The sequence below is a fragment of the Limulus polyphemus genome, unplaced genomic scaffold (genome assembly GCF_000517525.1).
Source record: "Limulus polyphemus unplaced genomic scaffold, Limulus_polyphemus-2.1.2 Scaffold7761, whole genome shotgun sequence".
Lineage (NCBI taxonomy): Eukaryota > Metazoa > Arthropoda > Merostomata > Xiphosura > Limulidae > Limulus > Limulus polyphemus.
Window position 1 is genome coordinate 18,753 of NW_013673371.1, and position 16,604 is coordinate 35,356.

The 16,604-nt window shown below is 33.4% G+C and overlaps 2 long non-coding RNA genes across 2 annotated transcripts; one reads left to right on the forward strand and one right to left on the reverse strand.

Annotated features, from left to right (window-relative positions):
- The first annotated feature begins 12,740 nt into the window (after positions 1–12,740).
- On the forward strand, positions 12,741–13,625 carry LOC111089890. Its single transcript, XR_002614049.1, has 3 exons — positions 12,741–12,859; positions 13,285–13,354; positions 13,582–13,625. It is a non-coding gene; the product is annotated as an uncharacterized LOC111089890 (long non-coding RNA).
- Positions 13,626–14,248: 623 nt separating this feature from the next.
- On the reverse strand, positions 14,249–15,882 carry LOC111089892. Its single transcript, XR_002614051.1, has 2 exons — positions 15,782–15,882; positions 14,249–14,465 (listed from the first exon to the last, which is right to left on the reverse strand). It is a non-coding gene; the product is annotated as an uncharacterized LOC111089892 (long non-coding RNA).
- Positions 15,883–16,604: the final 722 nt, after the last annotated feature.

Genomic DNA, 16,604 nt, shown 5'->3' on the forward strand with positions numbered 1-16,604 from the left:
TGACGTTAACAGTTGCTGTCAAAATATACAAAACCTGAAATCCAGAAAGAGATCCTTAGAATGATTATTTACTTAGTTACATAAGCCTATAATTCAGTGTTAACAAGTTAAACTTCCTGCTATGTTTTAACTCATCTATGTCTATTGTATCCTGTAGTTTTGTTTAAATTACCCAAGTCTTATTGCTGTCTCTCCTACTTATGTAACTGGGGAGAAATGACACTTATCTATTTACCTGTAACATTGTACCTTTACAATGTCTATTGTTTTCTTTTGTTGCATTATTATTTCAATAATAAGTAGGTCTTTTTATATATATATATATACAATAATATGTTAAAGATATCCCAGAATGGTAACTATACAAAAAATTGTAGGCTTTAATCTAAATTCTCAATTCAATTCAGTACAATCATTTTCTGTATATATCACTTACACCTATTAATTAATACTGTAGTTAAAGTAGTTTCCCTGATTTCCATTAGAGTAATCAGATTATAATAACAGTAACATACAGAGGAAGTCTTCGTAGCGTATGTCTCTGCCAGCTAGAAACTGTTTCTACTGTCTTTTTTTTTCGGGCATGAATGTTGTTAGATTTATCCTTGTTCTCCTTAGAAAGGATGTAACTTTCATGTGAGAATCAAGCTTCATAATGAATGCACAAAACTGGCATTGCAGTTTCTGTCATTAATCCATTTATTGCAAACAAAGAACCGTTTTAAATATTTTAAGGAAGTTTTCAGACCTTTCATAGATTTCGGACATTGGAGAAAAATCTGCCTAGCCTTTGAAGAAACAGTAAATTACTCTCTCCTGGACTCTATGTCATCAGCAGCCTGAGATGTCCTTAACATTAGGAGTTGTGATGGAGTAGATTTATAGATATATTCCTTCACTGGGAATAGGGTTAGGTTCCTGCTCTTGGGAGGTAGCTCATCCATCAGCTCTGGATGACCCTCAGATTTTCTATGATCCGTGGTCACCATAGCAGCTTATGTCCCATAACAGAAAGACTCCCTGCTGCACCATAAATGACCACCTTCACCAGTCCGTGCTCACTATCTCACTTGCTGGCAAAACATCTCCTGTCTTTCTTGACCAGCCATGGGGATAGATCAAACCCAGGGTTGGACAACTCTGGTCACTACGTGTCTGGAAGACACCGTCCCATCCAGTCTTGTACTTTCCAGACTGCACATCACCATGACGATCTGACAGACATTTGACTTTCTTTGCACTGAAGTAAACCTATTTAGCTATTCTGAATGTACCAGATCCTGACAGTTCCCCTTTCGGATTGTGTTGAAAGCTGGACACAAGTTAGATACAGTGAAACAATCTTTATCTCAAACAGTCAAAAATCGATAGACACAAACAAATGTATTCGTTTGGCACTTTTACTTGAGAGTTAAATATCAACAAATCAACCTCTAGCAGTACCTAGTCATACTGTCCCAGGCTGAGGAAATATGTCATTATTTCCAAAGAAAAGCAGCGTCATTATACTCTGGGTGGAGTTGCTTACCACGTAACTGACGATTACTCTTAGTACAAAAAAGGGATATTATATCCATGACTTACTAGAGTAAAATATTCGATGTCAGTGTTTATACAGTATATGTTTCCTTACAGAAATATGTTCAGCAGGAACACACAGTGATACCCTAGTTGAATGACCCGATTTAGAAAGTAACTAGGGTGAGAAGAACTCAGTGAATAGCTTGAATGATACTTTGGATTAAGTCAGCATAGAAAATGTGTAGAGTTTTGAAGTAATTTATATTAAATAAGATGGTATGAAACATGTATCCTTGATAATACAAGGATTAGTAAGAATTTTTAATAGAAGTGTCAACAATTGTCTTATAACAAAATATATAGAACTATGTTAATTTCTATGAGCATCTCACAAATTAATTCATCATATCTTTAACTTATTGGTAGCTATTTCTATGAAAATAAGTTATGGTTTTAAAAAACAGTCTAAAATTATCTAAAGTATTCCATTCTTTTCAGAAAAGTATCTTAACCCTAAAAATTATAAAACTTCTGCGTTATCATTGATCAAATAGACTTATATTATTGAACAACTTTGTTACTTTATTAAGTCTAGACTTTAACAAATATATTGTGTAAGTTAATATATCTAAACAGACACCGATGTTCGAGGCTGAACTTTGAGTTTAAACCAGTTAGAAGTAGAGTATTTATAATGCATACTAAAGAGTTTTTGTCATATTCAAATAATTACACATGACTATACTTTATAAAGTAAAACTTGTTTTCTCTTAGATACGTAGGCTTAATAGAGAAACCACTTGATACGTCAATTACATCATGTCCTAATGAAGCTGTAACAGTGACATTTTGAGAAACTAAATTGGAGTAAAGCTTTATTTAACTCTGTCGGGAAGAACATGGATACAACATACCAATAAAAAGGTTAATATTATAACCATCAGATTCTCTACAGTAGATAACTTTCTGGGATGTTAAAGAACTGGTCATTTTAATGACCAATTGTGTACACAATATATTCATTGATCTTTTCTTTATCTTTACTTCTACAACATTCTTACTTCCTTACATTTCAGGTGGCTCTTCCATGGAGTTTTCTATCCTCACCAGTTATTCTCTTGGCTCACTTCCTTGAAACCAAGATACTATTATATATGTGAATTATAAAAGCTATATTCCAGCTATTTTATACTTCTTTCAGTATTCTGTCCATAGCAAGTCTGATCTTGAGATAACACTTGTCACTAGTTATACTCAAGAACCACATTCTTGACATCTAAGAGGAATGTTTGTTTATATTACACGTTTATAACCTTCGTTTTCCTAACTCGAAAATGTCTTTAATATGAGTATTGAAAACCTACACACTATAAATCTATAATGTTAGTAAACTTCAATTGTATTTCTTTACTGTGTGTGCATGATATTAACTTTAACTTTTTACACTTTATGTGTAGTTCTTTCAGACACGTCATTTAAAATATACAAACATATTGTGTTCACTTGGAGGTAATTGTTTTATATTATGCTATTCAACACTTCAAAAACCTTCATCTTACCGCTGCTTTATTAATCTTCTTAATGAACAATGTAACCTATATATAAAATGTAACTATAGCAACATTCTAGCCATCACAATATGGGACTTCTTTCGTCTAAATGAAGGTACTGGAACATAGAATCCCCGTCCCACCAAACATGCTAATCCTTTCAGCCGTGAGGGCGTTATAATGTGACGGTTAATCTCACTATCTGATGGTAGAAGAGTAGCCCTAGAGTTGGCGGTGGGTTGTGGTGACTAGCTGCCTTCCCTCTAGACTTTCACTGCTAACTCAGGGACGGCTAATGCAGATGGCCCTCGTGCAGCTTCGCGTGAAATCAGTAGAGGGAGTTTAATTCCAGCTCCATCATCGGGACAGGAAATTAGTAGGTTGAGATAAGGTAAAACCCTACAGATAGTTTAACTCTAGCTCCATCCTCAGGACAGAAAATATGTAGGTTGAGACAAAATAAAACCCTACAGGAATTTTAACTCCAGCTCCACCATCAGGACAGGAAATATGTAGGTTGAGACAGGATAAAACCTTACAGGGAGTTTAACTCCAGTTACACCATTAGAACATTCGAAATATAGGTTGAGACAGGACAAAACACCACAGTAAGTTTAACTTGTTAACACTGAGTTATGGGTTTATATAACCACGTAAATCATTTTTGGGATCTCTTTCTAGATTTCAGGTTTTGTATATTTTGACAGCAGCTGTTAACGTCATGAATATAAACAAAAATAACTACACATCAAACGGAACAATCAGCAACTAATGTTTTATTTTCTGCAAAAAGTTCATTACTGCAGAAACAAATAAGACATCTTAGAAGAGACGATTCTAGCGCCATCTATCACCAGAGTTTCTCTAGTTATAAACGAAGCCTCGTCAGAAGCGAGAAAAGCGATTGCACTGGCGACCTCTTATGGTTGTCCTCCTCGACCAAATGGCTGTGTTTAGGCTGCTTCTTCATCACCTATAATATAAACGTTTAAAGAAATTTAGTTACTCTTAAGTTAGGTTTAAAGGTTAAAGTAAAGAAAAATATATTTATATCACATGTAATACATAGACATTGATTTATATATTTGATGAATAAACTGGATTACAGAAAATATTAGAATACTGTTATTACACTACGTAACAAATATAAGTATTAGAATTAATTATGTCTTTATTTATTTTCTGATATGTTGAACTGGATAAGTAAGTATTATACCTTTACGAAATCGTTAAACTTATGTGTAACAAAATGGCGTATTGACCACAGTATATTGTCTCCTGAATATGTTATTGAAAAAAAGAAAACACTTGAGCATTAAAAGATGAATTTTGAAACAGCACAACCTCGTTGAGTGTCGTAAGTACGACCCCTTACAAACTTAAAAATGACCTACCAACAAAGAGATTAAATGTAAGGGGTCCAATTACTTTTCACGTGGGGGGGAGCATCTTTTTTTGCTACGCCACTGATCTCATCAGTAGCACAGCGGTATGTCTGCGGACTTATACCACTAAAAACCGGGTTTCGATACCTGTGGTGGGCAGAGAACAGATACCTTATTGTGTAGTTTTGCACTTAACAACAAACAAACCTCGTCGTTAAAAGATGATCACGATTGTGTCATATAGTTTATGTTTGCCATCATATTTCATCTTCCTTGCATTAAAAGCACTTACACTAGGACCGAACAAGGTCAGAAAACATCTGATGCCATCCTTAAGTTAAGTAATGACTCATCTTTATTGAAACGATGTTGTATCGGGCAAATAAAATCAACCAAAAACCAGAAACTCCAACACATTTTGATAACTATACCGGGATAATTTAGTCGATTATGAAGTGCCGCGTGTTTATCATAACTCTAGATATACCGACACGGTCAATATTTCTTTTAAACAGAAATAACATCAATGCTGTAACCAATGCCACTTATTTATGTGGGTTACTCTATACATGTTACTTATAAAATAAGTGATTCACCCGTTTTCTCTTCATTTATTAACACTGAATGTTGTAACAGGGAGAATAACATGACGTAATTAGTGAAGTCAGGCCGTGATATACAGTATAAAAACAATCTGGTAAGTAAAAGGTTAAATTATAACATTATATTATATAAACAACCGTCAAAGACCAATTATATCTTTGGTTTTAATTAACACAATGATCTGTATTTTCTATGCGTCTACTGACTTTTGAAACTTTAATCAATTAAATCATCTTTTAGATATAATAAAACAATTGATAAACTTTACACGTACTTCCTTTACGTCTGCTCCAACTGCTGAGAAAATGTTTGTTTCTATAGTTCCAGGACTTTATAATAAAAATAAAAACATTAATATGTCAAATATTGTTTACAAAATTTAAATTGTGATTTATAAAAGCGGTAATAGACTAATGTGTAGTCTTGTGTGTGGCCGCGAACCATGAAACCTCAGGCTAGTGATAGCAAGTATAAGAGGCTTGGGAAGGCTTAGCTTCCCCAAATAGGTGAACAAGTTATCTCTTTCCTGACTGCCCAAACACTACCTCCCCCCCCCTTTAACACCTGTTGTGGATAAACAAATAGCTTCCCAAAATACAATATCCCTTATGGAGCATAATTTTCTACAACTCAAAATATTATGAACTGTAAGCAAAAATACCCGTCCCCAGTGATGGCAAAAGTTTAAGTTAATCTATCACTTTAAATTATTTCATCGACTTTAAAAAGGTTAATTGTGTTGCACACTTGGTTTCACTCAGAGCCAAAGCTCTTAGCTACTTATACCACCCACCAAGAAAAGTAATTGTTTAAGATTTCAATCATGTTAAGAGTCACTCAACTATAACATACGGTAAATCTACGTTTTTATTGTTTAAGTTACGTCACATTTTCAAATGTAAATAATAGTGTGATTAAATCCTAACAATTTAGTGTAGTATATCCTGCTTGTGAAATAAAATTCGACATCAACATTATTCATGCCTGTTCTCCCGTCATTTCAAAAGAGAATATTGAGGTTTTCCTGCGTGCGCAGCTTTTCAAACGGGAGACAGACGAACGCAGGGACAGACACCACGGTTCGCAATTTATATAAAATATGTGACAGAATAGGCTTCCGTAACAAAATATTCGCCACCTGTACCTCAGATTCACAATCCGTGTATGATAAACGCTAAACTACGCCCAATTTTAAATCAAACAAATTACAAATTAACATGTATCCGAAAGGCTTTTATAAATATAGTTTATACACAAATGAAAACACACTTACTTTACTGAATTCACTCTGACTTGTTTGGGAGCAAGTATTAAAAACAACAACACAATAAATAAATAGATTCTAAGTATTTAATTTCAACTCACATATAAACAAATTTACATTAAGAACTTCAGTCATTAAGGTTGTTGTTAGTGTAACCATGACAACTGACTGTTTGTTGGTTTTGAATTTCGCACAAAGCTACACGAGGGCTATCTGCGCTAGCCATCCCTAATTTAGCAGTGTAATACTCGAAGTCATCACCACCCACCGCAAACTCTTGGGCTACTTTTTTACCAACGAAAAATGGGATTGACCATCACATTATTACGCCCTACGACTGGAAGGGCAAGCATGTTTGGTGGGATGTGATTCGAAAGCGCGACCCGCAGATTGCGAGTCGAGCTCCCTAACCACCTGGCCATGCCGAGGCCCTAACCACTTGGCAGGACCGCCAAAAATGTATTTTTTTTCTTTATTATTAATGAACAGTTCATAAAATCACGTTTTTTCCGTTGCACGTTTTATCCCTCCTTCAACATAAATACACGAATGTAATGTTACTACATTATATTACAAGTGTAACAGATTACTCTAAATAAAGTTTACTTGACTAAGTAATATAAGTACACTGTATATAAACTATAAACTTTACTTAAGTATTGATTAAGTATTATTTATTAACTATTATTATTTACTAAAATAAGAGTGAATATTCTTTAAAATAATCACGATTTATTAACCTTTGACCTTTGTTTTGTGTTAATATAATTACGCACTCCTAATGCTTTTGTCGTTAGTCCAAGAAAGAAACTTAATCTTAGATGATGGTTTCATATAAAAACTTTTAAAAAAGCTAGTAACATTGCTTATTTGAAAAGCAGTGTAACGTAAACAAGAAAAATAGATATTTATCACGCGTTGAATTGTCTTTTTCCAGATTCATTTGATTTTAAAGTATTTAAAAGTATTTTGGGATTATTATGTTTCGGGTTTAAAACAGACGAAAGTTTGGGAAATTGAAAAAATTCCTTTCTTTACAAGCTGTAAAACTTCTTTACGAGAAAAATATTTCAAGTATTTCACTTTTTACAGTGAACTATAAACCTATGTACTTGAGTATGATTGCACCCGTCTAAAAAATCCTCAGTGTAAATTTGTCTGTATGTGTTGAAAATAAATACTTAGAATATATTTATTTTATTTTGTTGTTGTTGTTTTTAATATCATTTGATTTTAAAGTACGAGTTAATAAATTTTGGGATTATTATGTCTCGGCGCTAGATGGTTTAAACAGACGAAAGTTTAGGAAATTAAAAAAATTCCTTACTGTACAAGCTGTAAGAGTCGTGCAGTAAATTGTTCTGTTAAAATATTGTTTCATGTTATACTGTTTCTACAGAATTTGTTATCGTATTAAAAACGTAATAAGTTATGAAAAAAAATTAATAATGTAACACTATTCTTCGAATGTCTATGTGTTTTACTAAAAATGAGAACAAAAATAATTATGGTATAGACATAATGTGTTAAACTATATTTTTTCTAGTAAAGAAACTCACTAGAATATCCAGTCTTCCATAGGTGTCAATTGTTGACTTGATAATCCGATCAATATCGGATTCTATGGTTACATCACCGACGATACACAAAGGTTAAACTACAAAAGAAAGTGAACCTTTTGAGTTAAAAAACAGAAATAAACATACTCCAACATTTAGGTTTAGAAAAGTAACACAAGAGCTGTGTTCTGAAGCTCCTACAAAATATATAACCAAATTTAGAAAGATGCACAAAAGATGGCTGGTATTGAGTCATAGAAGTATGTCGTCACATTGGACAGAGACTGTAACAAAACTCAAGTGATAATTGCATAAAGTATATGGGGTTTAGTTATGGAAGACGGTTCCTCACTACCCCATGAAAAGAAACGCCCTGTGTATATAATTAGAAAAGTGAAACACCAAGTCGAACGTAAATACATAAAAAAAGGTAACCAGACTAAGTAGAAATAGCTTATTTTAAAATGGTACTAGTTTCGTTTCTTTACTGGGAGTGTAAAGCCTTTCTTTTTCCTGTTTATATGTGGGTCTACCAGATTTAAACTTTGACCACAAACATGTGTTATATTGTTTACAATTCTAAGAGGGGTTCCTACTTTACCTACAAAGTATCAAGATGTTACTGGGTTTCCTCCTATGATAAGTTGGTTAAATTTATCCACTACCTCTGTTACACAAATTGGAAATCGTTCTAGAATAGCCAGTGTTTTACCACTGGACCTAAGCCTTCTCTTGCTTTAACGATATAGTTAAATACTAAAAAAAACCCTTTCTTTGAAGAGATAAAACACTTTTCACACTTTAATAATTCTGTGATATAATCTTCCTTAGAATTCACCTGGTCTTGTCAATTACCACTCTTTAATTGAAATGCCACAAAAGAATAGGAAGTTTGAACCTTGATAGTTACAGATCATGGATATAAAATAACTCCCTGTACCCACTAAAAGTAAGAGGTAGGGAGAAAATAGAAATTATCTCAGGCTTAGAGTTATAATCTTAACTTCTAATGTTGATTGACTTTGTTACCAGGCCACACTTGCTATGACGATCTATTTTGTGTAAAATATTAACTGTATCACAAAATATTATACATTTGGGTTTCTAGTGCTTTGCCAACTGGTGTCGTTAAAGTTTCGTTGGAACGAAGTTAAGGAAAAATCAATTAACAAACGGAGACGTAACAATATGTATATATATTCCTTATTTTTCTACATACCTAATAGATGTAAACTTCCTTACCGAACATTGGTTTTCCACACTAAATCTAGTGTCTCCAAAGAACCTTTTTGAGCAGAGTCCAATGCTCCCGTGCCAGCATTGTTAACCTGAAGACAAACAACATTGTTATTGTTCCTGCTTTCCTCTGACATTCCTATTAATTTGTCTTCTTTGGATTCAAAATAAAAAAGAGGTAATGTAATGTGTGTGTAGATAGTGAGTAATTGATCTGCGGTCAGAGTATTATTGACGTTCGTTGCTATAGCGTTTGTTTAGCGCGATTGTTGAAGTTCAGTGTATCGGTTAAGTTATATTCGGAAAGAATAAACCAGTTTTATTAAGTAAAGACTTTTGTTGCGTCAGCAGTCACATGACTACAGTGACGCAACGGTTCTAGAATTATCATGTACTTTGGCGAATGCTCTAGTATTTACTAGTAGGGTAGGCTGGTATATATATAAGATGGGGAAAACGTGACGCGGCTATTTTACAACGATCCTGGAAAGCTTCCATACGTTCTCCATTAAGAAAATTTGTAGATAATTACTAGAATCTCATCTTTAAATGTATTTCATTTATGAATTATTTCTATATTACTTGATATTTCATGTCCACTAATTCTACATTTTACTTTAAGACGATTAACTAATGATTTATATTGTAACGTACACATTGCTTTATTTTAAAGGAAATAATATTCCAACATATTAATTGTAACAGAATTTGTTCACAATAAACTAAAGGTTGAAACTTCCAGAAGCTAGCCTTACAATATTTTCCTTACCAATATATCTAAGGTGAAGGTGCGCAAAACGACAATTTTTGTTGATATACACACATGTTTCGTCTGCTAGCCGAACCCATAACTTTATATACCTATTTAGTTAAAGATCGTTAACTAAACATGTACTGATACACTCAGATATTTAACCAAAAGAATTAAAATATATTGTGTAAAAAGTAAACAGTAGGCTTAGCTTATAAAACAAACTTATGCAGTCTGCCATAAAATAGACTACGTGAAAAGAGTAAGGCTTAAATTATAATACATATTGTGTATAATGATATTAAAGTCAAGTCAGAGTAATTGGTACAGCGCTTGCATGAGGTGGAAGATAGGTTGAGCCTGGAAATTATATTATTAGAATAGACAGGTCTATTTAGTTATAGATTATTATTTATACACCTACTGATACATCATATATTTAATCTCGCACACAAAAGAAAGGTATGCAGAATTAGAATAATATTTTATCTCCTCCTCTGTCAGTTATGTCATTCACCTGTACCCCTGGGTAGCATAATCTGATTATTTTCTCCCTATTTACCCCACAGACTATTCTATCCATATGCCTTGTCAAAGTATCACCTATAACCTCCTCATCATCCACATCCTTCTTTGACACTTTTGTTTTTCTTCCCTTCAATAGTTCTTCATCTGCAGAAACCAAGGTCTGAAATTTGTTGGTCAACAAAATCGGCTCATTATAACTAAATTCACCACTTTTTACTGTAATATTACTCTTTCTAACTTCCTGAAAGTCACTGTTAGCTGATGTATCCCTTGCATCTGAAATATTATGAGATGGCTGGGTTATTAAATTCTGCTTTTTCTTCACTTTTTACTAGTGAAGACTTAGGCAGTATTCCACATCTTGAACAGTTGATAGATGGACAAGATTACTGCATTAATTCTGAGCTGGTTAAGAAAAATTGGGAATTTAAAAAATGATAAGGCTCCTGAGCCAGATAATATTTCCCCAAGAGTTTTGAAGGAGGTTAAAGATTGGATATGTGAGCCACTTACCACTATTTTTGTCAGTCCTTGAAAAGTGGGTAAGTACCAGAGGATTGGAAGTTAGCTAAAGTAACTCCTCTTTTGAAGGGAGGATATACAATTTTCCCCTTAATTATAGATCCATTAGTCTTACATTAGTTATGGGAAAGTTTTGGAAGTATGTTAAAAAGATGCTTTGTAAAGTCCTTTAACAAAGTTTAGAATTTTATTGGGTAGTCAAAATGGTGTCACTAAGAGAAAATCTTCCCTTATAGAACTTTTGACATTGTTTGAAAAGGTTACTGCTAATGCAGATGAGGGTAAGGGTGTATCTGAATATCAAAAAGCTTTTGACAAGGTGCCACATAAAAGGCTTGTAAAAATTATCTCTACAGGTGTGGGGGATAAGTTAACAAATTTGATAGAAGAGTGGCTGGATGGAAGAAAGCAGAGGGTTGTTACAAATGGAGTTCAGCCAAACTGGATTAATGTCATAAGTGGGATACCTCGGGGCTCAGTTTTAGGACCATTGCTCTTTTTGATTTACATCAGTGATATAGATGGAGGAATAGTCAATAAATTACTTACATTTGCAGATGATATTGAGGTCTTTGGTGTTACTAGCTGTGAAGAGGATGCTGCTGATTTACAAAAGGATTTAGATCATTTAGTGAGTTGGGCAAATAAATGGCAGATTGTTTTTAATTTTAACAATTGCAAGATATTACATATGGTTTATCATAATTTTAACTATAAGTATAATTTGGATGGGAACAATCTTAACAGTGGAAAGAGATCTTGGTGTAATAGTCAACCAGTCTCTAAAGCCACCCAAGTAGTATGTTGTCGCCAGTGGTAGGGCAAATAGGATTTTAGGTTGTATCTACAGAAATATTGAATATAAGGCTAAAGAGGTTATAATTTCATTGAACGGGTCACTGGTAAGGCTACGTTTGGAATATTGTGTTCAGTCTTGGACTCCTTATCTTTGTAAGAACATCGACTTGTTGGAAAAGGTTGAGAAAAGGGTTACAAGAATGGTGCATGAGATGAAGGGGTTGTCATACAAGGAGAGGCTGAAATCTCTCAAATTATTTTTTCTTGAAAAAAAGAAGAGTTAGAGGGATCTGATTGGGGTATTAAATATTGTAAAGGGAATAAATAGAGTTGATGCATCATCTTTTTTTTCATATTTAACAGTGAGAAGAGTAGGACTTGGGGACAGAAATATAAATTTTGGCAAGGTAGGAGTCATCTTAAGCTAAAACAGTTTCATTTTTCTAACAGGGTGGTTCGCCTTTGGAATGGGTTGCCTTCAAATGTTGTAGTGGCAGTAAATTAAAGTGAGCTTAAGAAAAAGTTTGATAACTATATGAATGATAAGGGCTGGCTTTAAAATAGGTTTAAATTATTTCAATTTAGTTAAGAGGATGGAACATTATAAAGTAAACTACAATATTACATTTTGTTTGTAATATATTTCATACATCAAAGTCATAACAATATATTCAGTTTACATTAAAGCTAATTCAACATAAAATTACATATTTATTTAAATGTGGATGTTTTTTGTTGTTTTTTTTTCGAAAACCCGGGCAACACCAAGTAACGCTACTAGCTTTTTATAAATGTACTATGTGTGTGTAAATTATTTTCCTTATGTTTTATATATAACTCCCATGTGTATCAGTATTTTCTTTATTTCACTATAGATCGTATATATACATAGTCCTCTCTTTATTTTCTATGTATCTATTATATTTGGCAATAAATATTCTTTGGAGAAATCCGACAGATTGTCGATTTGTCTTGGTAGTGGCGTCATCTATTGCTATAATAGTTAGTTTTAAAGATGTTTAATTATTTTTCTTTTATGTTTTCAAAGAGCTGTCTATCACTTGACGATGCTAGCTGTTCCTCACCTGATTGAAAGTAAAGGCTCCATTGTCAACGTTTCGAGCGTTCTCAGCAAAAGGGGAGTAAGTACTCTAACATTGAAGAGCCAAGTGAAAAATTGTACCTTTTAATTTAGTTAAAACGTGTTAAGGAGTGGTATTTTTTGTTATAAATTTTCCGTGTGTAATTTATTTCGTTTCTCCTCTTATTGTCACGTTGATTTTTATCCTATAATTTACTTCATCCCCTTTCGATCGTGGTGTTATTCATCATGAGTTTTTAGTCATAAGATAATTTGGAACACTCACTGTTAGCGATACTTTCGGTTATAATCTTATAAGAGAATTAGAGTAGTTAAAACTTAACTCAAAGCTTTAGTCAGATGTATTTAATTCTATTGAAGTCTATGGAAACGAAAGATGACATTATTTTCTCTGACTATGACAATAAGCATAATTGTCATAGTGGATCTAATTTATAAGAAATATATTTCGTCGAATTTTTCTAGGGTGCAACATTACTTTCCTATGCCATGTCTAAAGGCGCTATAGATCAGTTTACCAGAAGTGTGGCATTAGGTGAGTTTATTAATAAATGTACGAAATCTTGAGAACCAAAAATGTTTTCATATTTAAAAAACTAAGCTGGGACTGTTTATTATTATTATGAGTTATTTTTGAAGCAAGGTTTTGTTTATTGGTTCAATTTCATCATGAGTTATAGATTTCTTTGTTATATACAGTACCACTAAACGTAAACGAAAAAAATATATATATTTATCACGCGTTGAATTGTCTTTTTCCAGATCTTGCTCCCAAACAAGTCAGAGTGAATTCAGTAAAGTAAGTGTGTTTTTATTTGTGTATAAACTATATTTATAAAAGCCTTTCGGATACATATTAATTTGTAATTTGTTTGATTTAAAATTGGGCGTAGTTTAGCGCTTATCATACACGGACTGTGAATCTGAGGTACAGGTGGCGAATATTTTGTTACAGTAGCCTATTCTGTCACATATTTTATATAAATTGTGAACCGTGGTGTCTGTCCCAGCGTTCGTATGTCTCAATATTCTCTTTTGAAATGGCGGGAGAACGACAGGATAAAACCCTACAAGGAGTTTAATTCCAGCTCCACCATCAGGAGAGGAAATATGTAGATTGAGACAGGATAAAACCCTACAAGGAGTTTAATTCCAGCTCCACCATCAGGAGAGGAAATATGTAGATTGAGACAGGATAAAACCCTGTAGGGAGTTTAACTCCAGTTACACCATTAGAACATTCTAAATGTAGGTTGAGACAGGACAAAACACCACAGTAAGTTTAACTTGTTAACACTAAATTATAGGTTTATATAACCACGTAAGAAATCATTTTTAGGATCTTTTCTGGATTTCAGGTTTTGTATGTTTTGACAGCAACTGTTAACGTCATGAATATAAACAACAAATAACTACACATCAAACGGAATAATCAGCAACTAATGTTTTATTTTCTGTAAAAAAATTATTACTGCGGAAACAAATCAGACAACTTAGCAAGAGACGATTCTAGCGCCATCTATCACCAAGGTTTCTCCAGTTATAAACGAAGCCTCGTCAGAAGCGAGAAAAGCGATTGCACTGGCGACCTCTTGTGGTTGTCCTCCTCGACCAAATGGCTGTGTTTCGGCTGCTTTTTTCATCACCTATAATATAAACGTTTAAAGAAAATTAGTTATTCTTAAGTTAGGCTTAAAGGTTAAAGTAAATAAAAAAAATATTTATATCACATGTAATACATAGACATTCATTTATATATTTGGTGAATAAACTGGATTACAGAAAATATTTGAGTACTGTTATTACACTACGTAACAAATATAAATATTATAATTAATTATGTCTTATTATTTTTCTGATATGTTGAACTGGACAAGTAAATATTATACGCTTTACGAAATCGTTAAAACTTATCCGTAATAAAATGGCGTATTGACCACAGTATATTGCCTCCTGAATATGTTATTGAAAAAAGTAAACACTTGAGCATTAAAAGATGAATTTTAAAACAGCACAACTTCGTTCCTTGTCGTAAGTACGCCTCCGCAATCGTCGGGTGACTCAAAATGTCTGAAAAACTTAAGAGTTAAGGACATAAATGTAAGGGAGTCAATTACTTTTAATGTGGAGGGGGGGGCATTTTTTCTAGTTACACCACTGAGCTCATCGTGCCAATCAGTAGCACAGCGGCATGTCTGCGGAATTATACCGCTAAAAAGCGGGTTTCGATACTGTGGTGGGCAGAGAACAGATACCTTATTGTGTAGCTTTGCACTTAACAACAAACAAACCTCGTCGTTAAAAATTGATCACGATTGTGTCATATAGTTTATGTTTGCCATCATATTTCATCTTCCTTACACTAAAAGTACTTACACTAGGACCGAACAAGGTCAGAAAACGTCTGATGCCATCCTTAAGTTAAGTAATGACTCATCCTTATTGAAAAGATGTTGTATCGTGCAAGTAAAATCAACAACAACCAGAAACTCCAACACATTTTGATAACTACACCGAGATAATTTAGTCGATTATGAAGTGCCGCGTGTTTATCATAACCCTAGACATACCGGCACGGTCAATATTTCTTTTAAACAGAAATAACATCAATACTGTAATGAATGCCACTAATTTATGTTGGGTTACTCTATACATGTTACTTATAAAATAAGTGATTCACCCGTTTTCTCTTCATTTATTAACACTGAATGTTGTAACAGGGGAAATAACATGATGTAATTAGTGAAGTCAGGCCGTGATATACAGTATAAAAACAAGCTGGTAAGTAAAAGGTTAAATTATAACATTATATTATATAATCAACCGTCAGAGACCAATTATATCTTTGGTTTTAATTAACACAATGATCTGTATTTTCTATGCATCCTCTGACTTTTGAAACTTTAATTAATTAAATCATATTTTAGTTATAATAAAACAAATTGATACACTTTACACGTACTTCCTTTACGTTTGCTCCAACTGTTGAGAAGATATTTGTTTCTATAGTTCCAGGACTGTAAAATATAAATAAGAACATTAATATGTTAAATATTGTTTACAAAATTTAAATTGTGATTTATAAATGCGGTAAAAGATAAATGTGTAGTCTTGTGTGTGGCCGCGAACCATAAAACCTCAGATCAGTTATGGCAAGTATAAGAGGCTTGGGAAGGTTTAGCTTCCCCAAATAGGTGAAAAAAAGATATATCTTTCCTGACTGCCCAAAGAGCACCTGTTGTGGATAAACAAATCGCCTCCCAAAATACAATGTCCCTTATAGAGCATAATTTTCTACAACTCAAGATATTATCAACCACAAGCAAAAATACCTGTTCCCAGTCATGGCAAAAGTTTATGTTAATCTATCAGATTAAATTATTTCATGGACTTTTAAAAGGTTGATTGCGTTGCACTCGTGGTTTCACTGAGAGCCAAAGCTCTTAGCTACTTATACCACCCAACACGAAAAGTAATTGTTCAAGATTTCATTCATGTTAAGAGTCACTCAACAATAACATACGGTAAACCAACATTAAAGTTACGTCACATTTTCCAATGGAAATGATAGTGTGATTAATTCTTAACAATTTAGTGTAGAATATCTTGCTCGTGAAGTAGAATTTGGCATCAACATTATTCATGCCATTCAACCTACATATTTCCTGTCCTGAAGGTGGAGCTGGAGTTAAACTCCCTAAGACTTTATCCTGTCTCAATCTACATATTTCCTCTCCTGATGGTGGAGCTGGAATTAAACTCCTTGTAGGGTTTTATCCTGTCTT